The sequence below is a fragment of the Otolemur garnettii genome, unplaced genomic scaffold, assembly GCF_000181295.1.
Source record: "Otolemur garnettii isolate 467f Iridium unplaced genomic scaffold, OtoGar3 scaffold00043, whole genome shotgun sequence".
NCBI lineage: Eukaryota > Metazoa > Chordata > Mammalia > Primates > Galagidae > Otolemur > Otolemur garnettii.
The window spans coordinates 5,557,113-5,565,238 of record NW_003852438.1 but is presented as its reverse complement, the minus strand read 5'-3'; positions in this window follow the sequence as shown (position 1 = coordinate 5,565,238).

Sequence of the window (8,126 nt, the reverse complement as noted above, 5' to 3'; positions counted from 1 at the left end):
TCTCAAAAAAAAAAAAAAAAAGAAGTGAAGGTGTTGCAGGCCCATTGCTTTCTCTGGCAGGTGGATTAAGAACTGTCTGTCCTCCCACTGGATCCTTGCTCTGTGACCCTGAGGGCGGAGCTTGTGGAGGGGGGTGTCAGTTCCCCCACAGTGGCTCCTCATGGCCCACAGACTCAGCAGCTCAGTCTGAGGCCCTAGACACTTAAAGTCCTCTGCACTCTTGCCCAAGATCTCCCAAGGTAGTTCAACTGAGTGCCAAGTCCAAAAAAACCAAAACAGCTCACAGGGTATTGTGTTGTCAGACCAGAGGTGATCTTTGTCCTAGAGCAAGAATAGGAGCCACAAATACTGGAGGAAGAGTCTCTAAGCCAGGAGGAGAAGGAAGTGCTCTTCAGCGGTGGTGCTGAGGAAGGACTCTGCCCCTTTGGAGCTTGTTGTTTGTCAGGAATGTCAACACTGAAGCCACCTTCGTTTCGGTTTTGATGCCATCTTCATGGAAATGCAAAAGTTGTGAACGTGTGCATGTGAATGTAGAACATCAACAGAAGAAATCATGCCGTATATCTCCAGTATTAACTCGGGCAGTGGAAGCCCTGCAGGATAGACCTGTCTTATAAAATAGAGCACTTAGACTTCAGACGAGTGGAGGGGCAGATGCAACTGGAAGAGTGGGTCTAGAAGAGCTAGTTCAATGTGCAGCTGGTCAAATGAAGCTTCATGAGAGCTCTGACCTTTCTGAGCAAGTCAGGGGAAATTGTGAAATTCTAAATGAACTAGTTGCTGCCTCTACCCAAAAAGGCCAGATGAAGAAGAAAAGGCTGAGTGAACTGGGGATCACACAGGCTGATGACAACATCTCCTCATGTCACAGGAGATGTTTGTCAGAATTGCAGGGAATCAGTCCAAGTGGAATGGCAAAGGAAGTTTTGGGACGTTTCTTTTCTGATACCAATGATGTAAATAGACAGCAAAATATTAGATTTTGCACACGCTGCCCTGGGAATCATTGCTGCCATTGTAGTCTGCTTCACGTACTTGGTTGGACTTGAGTGAAATGTAGACCTGTTGCTATTTGCAGGTGTTGCACAGGAAACACTCCTTCCTTATATGAAAGATCATAAAAATACATAAGATAGAAAATATTTGGAGATTTCTTATCTGAAAGCCTTGCTTTCTTAAACACAGTTCTCTCCTATTACACCTTTTAGTAACTTTCTAGTGTAATTACACTTCAGTACTTCAGAGAGGAGGAGGTGAAGCCGAGAATGTAGGTCAATGCGTACAAATGCAGCAGGCGTTACATGTGCAGTGTTCTTTTTAGAGTTGTCTGTTCATCCTGATTATGGCAGGTCTGGTTTCCATGCTTATTTGCATAATATTTAGCTTAAGTTTTTATGATTGGGAAGTTACCTGCCTCATCAGACTTCTTATTGAGGATCCAAGTGGGATGCAGTTGTATGGTGAACTGTGCAATCATCTAAATAGCAATAGAGGGCATAGCGGGTTTGAAACAGACATGAAGGGGGTTGTTCAGAGCTGATATGTATGGAGAGCATTTTCACTATTGCTGAATGTGAATGATTAGAAAGAAGATATTTTTCTATCACTAACACTGTAACAGTATTCTGATATTTCTTACACAATTAAAACGATCACCTATAAAAAAAAAGAAAAAGAAAAAGAAGAAGTAACTGTCAGGCGCAGTGGCTCAAGCCTGTAATCCTAGCCCTCTAGGAGGCTGAGGTGGGTGGACTGCCCTGAGCTCACAGGTTCAGAGTTTGAGGTTGCTGTGAGCTATGATGCCACAGCATTCTACCAAGGATGACAAAATGAGACTCTGTCTCAAAAAGAAAAAAAAAAAAAAAAAGGAAACAGTTCAGTATGGCCAGAGCATACTGGTAAGGGGTCTGGTAGGGACCACTGAGAGATTAAACTGAAGAGTAAGCTGGAGCCAGACCACACGGGGCAGCACGGCAGGGAAGACATTGCATTCCCTCCTAGGAGGACTAGTTAGCCACTAGTTAGGAAGAGTGTGAAACAGGAAAGTGACTGTGTCTGAGATGCCACTTAGAATCCAATAGAGTCATTTAGGTGAATAACACACCAGAGCGGCCTGGTGTGTTTGGAATTCCAGAGATTCTTAGGAGACAGAAACAACTGGACTAGCGCCAGGAAGAACAGGATTAATTAATAGGATTACTATCAAAGATAAAAACTCCATAATGTTAAAAGATAAATGGCAAATTGGAAAAAAGATATTTGTAATTCACAAAGTGTTAATCTCCCTACATGTAAACAATTCCTAGAAACCAGTAAGTATATGACCAACCATTAGAAAAAATAGTGAGTGACATTTACAGTTTACAGAAAAGGAAAAGCAAATGGCTTCCTAACATGAAATAATGTTCAGCCTCAGTCATAACAATAAGGCAGCAAATTAAAATCACAGAGATAGGCAGTGCCCATAGGTCAGTGGGTAGGGCACTGGCCACATACACCTTGCCTGGCATGTTCGAACCCAGCCCGGGCCAGCTAAAGCAACGAAGACAACTGCAACAAAAAAATAGCCGGGCATTCTGGTGGGCACCGCTAGTCCCAACTACTTGGGAGGCTGAGGCAAGAGAATTGCTTGAGCCTAGGAGTTTGAGGTTGCTGTGAGCTATGGCACCATGGCACTCTACCAAAGGTGACATAATGAGACTGTGTCTCAAAAAAAAGAAAAAAAAATTGGGCAGTGCCTGTGGCTCAGTGGGTAGGGTACCAGCCCCATATACGGAGGGTGGTGGGTTCAAACAAGGCCCCAGCCCCGCCAGGCGTTGTGGCGGGCGCGTGTAGTCCCAGCTACTCAGGAGGCTGAGGCAAGAGAATCGCCTAAGTCCAGGAGTTGGAGGTTGCTGTGAGCTGTGATGCTATGACACTCTACCGAGGGCAATAAAGTAAGACTCTGTCTCTACCAAAAAAAAAAAAAAAAAATCACAAGATATTCTCAGACTGGTGAAAATCCAAATGTTTGCTGACATTGCTCTATTTGCAGGGCTATGGGTAAACATTCTAATGTATTGATAGATGAAATTTGGTACAAATTGTACAGGGTTAATTTGGCAATATCCATCAAACTTGTAAATACACCATTCCCAACTTCATGCAGATGTATTTGCACTCATGAGAAACACTATGTATGTGTGGAAGTCTACCTTCTGGTTCGTTGCAGCATTGTTTGTAATAGCAAAAGATTAAAAAAAACCCATGTGTTCATCAATAGGAAACGGATATAATAAATATTAGTACAACCATATAATGAAATGCTATATGGCTGTAACAAAGAATGAGAAAGCTCTCCAGAATATTTTTTTAGATTAAAAAGGGAAAGGTTCAGAACAATATCCTTTTTTTGGTTTTTCTGAGACAAGTCTCACTTTGTCACCCTCGGTAGAGCGCTGTGGCATCATGGCTCACAGCAACCTCAAACTCTTGGGCTCAAGTGATTATCCTGCCTCAGCCTCCCAAGTAGCTGGGACTACAGGTGCCTGCTACAACACCTGGCTATTTTTGTTGTTGTTGTTGTTGTTGTAGTTTTTGGCCAGGGCCAGGTTCAAACCTGCCACACTCAGTATATGAGACCAGTGCCCTACTCCCTGAGCCACAGGCACCACCCTGGCTATTTTTGTTGTTGCTGTTGTTGCCATTGTTGTTTTAGCTGGCCTGGGACAGGTTTGAACCTGCCGGCCTCGGTGTATGTGGCTGGCGCCCTACCCACTGAGCTACAAGCGCCACTGCAAGACCTTATTTCTAAAATATAAAATTTAAATTTTATATGGCTCAGTGAGTAGAGCACTGGCCCCATGTACCGAGGGTGGTGGGTTTAAACCTGGCCCCAGCCAAACAGCAACCAAAAAATAGCCGGGTGTTGTGGCAGGTGCCTGTGGTCCCAGCTACTCGGGAGGCTGAGGCAAAAGAATCTCGTAAGCCCAAGAGCTGGAGGTTGCTGTGAGCTGTGACTCTACAGCACTCTACTGAGGGCGACAAAATGAGACACTGTCTCTAAAAAAAGAAAAAAAATTACAATAATGTTGGCATCCCTATTAGAATGGCTAATATTAAGAAGACTGATCATCAGGTGTTGGAAAGGATGTAGAGGGACTGAAACTCTCATACACTTCTGGTTAAAATGAGAAATTGTGTAACCACTTTGAAAAACAGTTTGGCAGGGTCTTTAAAAGTTATACATACACACACCATAAGATCCAACTATTCCACTTCCAGGTATTTACCCAAGAAAAATGAAAGCATATGGGCACACAAAGACTTATACGTGGATATTTATAACAGCTTTATTTGCTTTGGGTTTTTTTGTAGAGACAGAGTCTCACTTTATCGCCCTCAGTAGACTGCCATGGTGTCACAGCTCACAGCAAACTCCAACTCCTGGGATTTGGCAATTCTCTTGCCTCAGCCTCCCGAGTAGCTGGGACTACAGGCGCCCACAACACCCCACTATTTTTGTTGCTGTTGTTGTCATTGTTGTTTCTCAGGCCCGGGCCAAGTTTGAACCTGCCACCCTCGGTATATGGGGCAGCGCCCTACCCAATGAGCCACAGGCGCTTCCTATAAAAGCTTTATTTGTAATAGCCAAAACGGAAACAATAAGTCAATGGACAAAGATAATAAATAAATTATTTATTTATTGCCACACAATAAAAGGAAATAAACTGTGGATCAGGAAACAACACAGATGATCTCAATTACACTCACTAAAAAAAGCCAGATGAAAAAAGAATACATATGGCTCAGTGCCTGTAACTCAGTGGTTAAGGGTCCAGCCACATAACCGAGGCTGGCCGGTTTGAACCCAGTCCAGGCCTGCTAGACAATGACAACTGCAACAAGAAAATAGCCAGGTGTTGTGGCAGGCGCCTGTGGTCCCAGCTGCTTGGGAGGCTGAGGCAGGAGAATTGTTTAAGCCCAAGAGGTTGAGGCTGCTGTGAGATATGATGCCACAGCACTCTACCAAGGGCGACATAGTGAGACTCTGTCTCAAAAAAAAAGAAAGAAAAGAAAAGAAATAATACATAAGGGCTGGGTGCAGTGACTCACACCTGTAATCTTAGCACTCTGGGCGGCCAAGGCAGGTGAAATGCTTGAGCTCAGGAATTTGAGCCTGAGCAAGAGTGAGACGCCATTTCTACTAAAAATAGAAAAACTGAGGCAAGAGGATTGCTTGAGCCAAAGATTTGGAGGTTGCTGTGAGCTATGAGACAGCATGGCACTCTACCCAAGGGCGACAGCTTGAGACTCTGTTCCCCAACCAAAAAATGAATACCTATTATAGCATTCTATTTATATAAAATTCTAGAAAATACAAACACTAATCTGTAGTGATCAAAAGCAGTTCAATGATTGCCTGATTGAAGGGCAGGACGGAGATTATAAATGGAATCTAGGAAACCAGAGGAATGATATGTTCATTATCTTGATTGTGATGATGGTTTTATGGACGTATACATATGTCAAGACATCAAACAGTACATTTTAAATACATACAGTTTATCACATGTCAACTGTAACTCAATAAAGCTGTTTTAAAAACTAATGTTGGGGTGAAGAAAAGTGAAAAGCCAAGGATGCTGGCTAATGAACTCATAATGTGCCCTGGGTAAGACAGAGGCGAAAAGGGAAATTACAAGAGTGCTTGGTAAATGCTACCCTAGAGACAGGTAAGCTATGAGGCGAGGGCAGGAGAAGGGCGAGCGCCCCGTTAAATAGGCTGATTTCAGTTTGTGTATCTTTATTGAACACCTGAGAGTTGTGCTCTTCACTTATGGACCTGGCAGAATAAAACCATCTCCAATTTCCAATACAAAGAGGGAGCATGGAGTTTGTGAAAGAATCCAATCACTCTTTGAAGCAACATTGTCAGAGGTTTGGCTGGTCTTTGGGTAACTAAGGAAACCGCTATTTCCAGATACATGGCTCAGAAATGGACCTTTCTCCGTCCTTCCTGGCAGCTGTTACAGGAGAGGCACCAACATTGCTCTGCATGATAAACGTAAAGCACTAACTCTTACGGCTGGGGCAGCCTGGCAAATCCTGGGGTACTATGTCTTTTTTTTTTTTTTTTTTTTTTTTGGTTTTCACCAAGTTTTCTTTTCTCCCTTTTTTTTAGTGAGACTGTGTCTCACTTTATTGCCCTTGGTAGAGTACTGTGGCATCACAGCTCACAGCAACCTCCAACTCCTGGGCGTAGGCAATTCTCTTTGCCTCAGCCTCCTGAGTAACTGGGACTATAGGCACCTGCCACAATGCCTGGCTATTTTTTGTTGTTGTTGTTGCAGTTTGGCCGGAGCTAGGTTTGAACCTGCCGCCCTTGGTATACGGGGCCAGCCCCCTACTCACTAAGCCACAGGCGCTGCCTTTTTTTTTTTTTTTAAATTAGAGAAAGTGTCTCACTTTTTTGCCCAGACTAGAGTGCCATGGCATCATCACAGCTCATAGCAACCTCAAACTTTGGGCTCAAGAGATCCTCTTGCCTCAGCCTCCTGAGTACCTGGGACTACAGGTGCCCACCACAATGCCAACCTAGTTTGTCTATTTTTTGTAGAGACAGGGTCTCACTTGTATATTAGATTCCTTTAGTGCTTCTTAAAGATGCATATTAAATGGGGTGAAACAAGTGCACACCAAAATTTGCTGGTTAATGGGTTGAGATTTCATTTTATCTTTTGAGGATGTGTGGGTGTGTGTGAGTGTGCATGCGTGTGTGTGCATGCGTGTGTGTGTGTGTGTGTGCTCCACAGGTACCCAGAGGAAACGGAGCTTCATCTGCATCTCCATCTGGCCAGAACACTGGAAGGGGCTGGAACTTGAGCTACCAGCCTCCTCTAGACAATCCTGACACAGCAAAGTATACCCCCTGGGTATACTGGGATCCAGCCTGAAGGATAAGTGGGTTCTTGGCTTCATTCAGGAAAGAATTCAAGAGCGAACTGACAGAATAAAGCACAAGCAATTTTACTGAGGTAACAAAAGAAAAAAAAAGGGTGCTACCCCATAGAACAGTGGTTATCACTCAGAGCAACAGAGAGTGGCACTTTGTGAGTTTTCAAGGTTTTATTTTGTATCTTCTATTTAATTTTATGTTAAGTGGAGGGAGGATTATTCATAATATTTCTGGGAAAGGGATAAGGAGTTCCCAGAACTGAGGGTTCTTCCCCTTTCAAAATCATATAGGGGGCCAGGCAAGGTGGCTCACACCTGTGATCCCAGCACTTGGGAGGCTGAGGTGGTTAATTGCCTGACCTCACAGCCTGAGCCAGAGCAAGACCTCAACTCTAAAAATAGCCAGGCCTTGTGGTGGGTGCCTGTAGTCCCAGCTACTTGGGAGGCCGAGGCAAGAGAATTACTTGAGTCCAAGAGTCTGAGGTCGCTGTGAGCTATGATGCCACAGCACCCTACCAAGGGTGACAAAGTGAGACTGTGTCTCAAAAAAATAAATAAATAAATAAAACCATATGGGGTAACTTCTGGGAGTTACCATGACATTTTTAACTGTCATGGTGCTGGTGGGAGCTTCTTTTAGTAAGCCATGTATTATATAGAGAATATAATGAACGGTGGGGGTAACTGAGGTCATTTTTGTGGCCTCTAGGTTCTAGCTGGTTTTGCTCTGGCTTCTCCACCACCTCCTGGTTTTTGTTTGTTTGGTTGGTTGGTTTGGGGGTTTTTTTTGAGACAAGAGTCTTACTACATCACCCTCAGTAGGCTGCTGTGGGGTCACAGCTCACAGTAACCCCAAACTCTTGGACTTAAATGATTCTCTTGCCTCAGCCTCCCAAGTAGCTGGGACTACCAGCACCCTCCACAATTCCCAGCTAGTTTTTGGTTACAGTTGTTGTTTGGTGGGCCTGGGCTGGATTCGAACTTACCAGCTCAGGTGTATGTGACTGGCGCCTTAGCTGCTTGAGCTACAAACATCAAGACAAAACTTTGTAATTTTTTTTTTTTAAGAGACAGAGTCTCACTTTATCACCCTGGATAGAGTGCCATAGCATCACAGCTCACAGCAACCTCCAACTCCTGGGCTTAGGTGATTCTCTTGCCTCAGCCTCCCGAGTAGCTGGGACTACAGG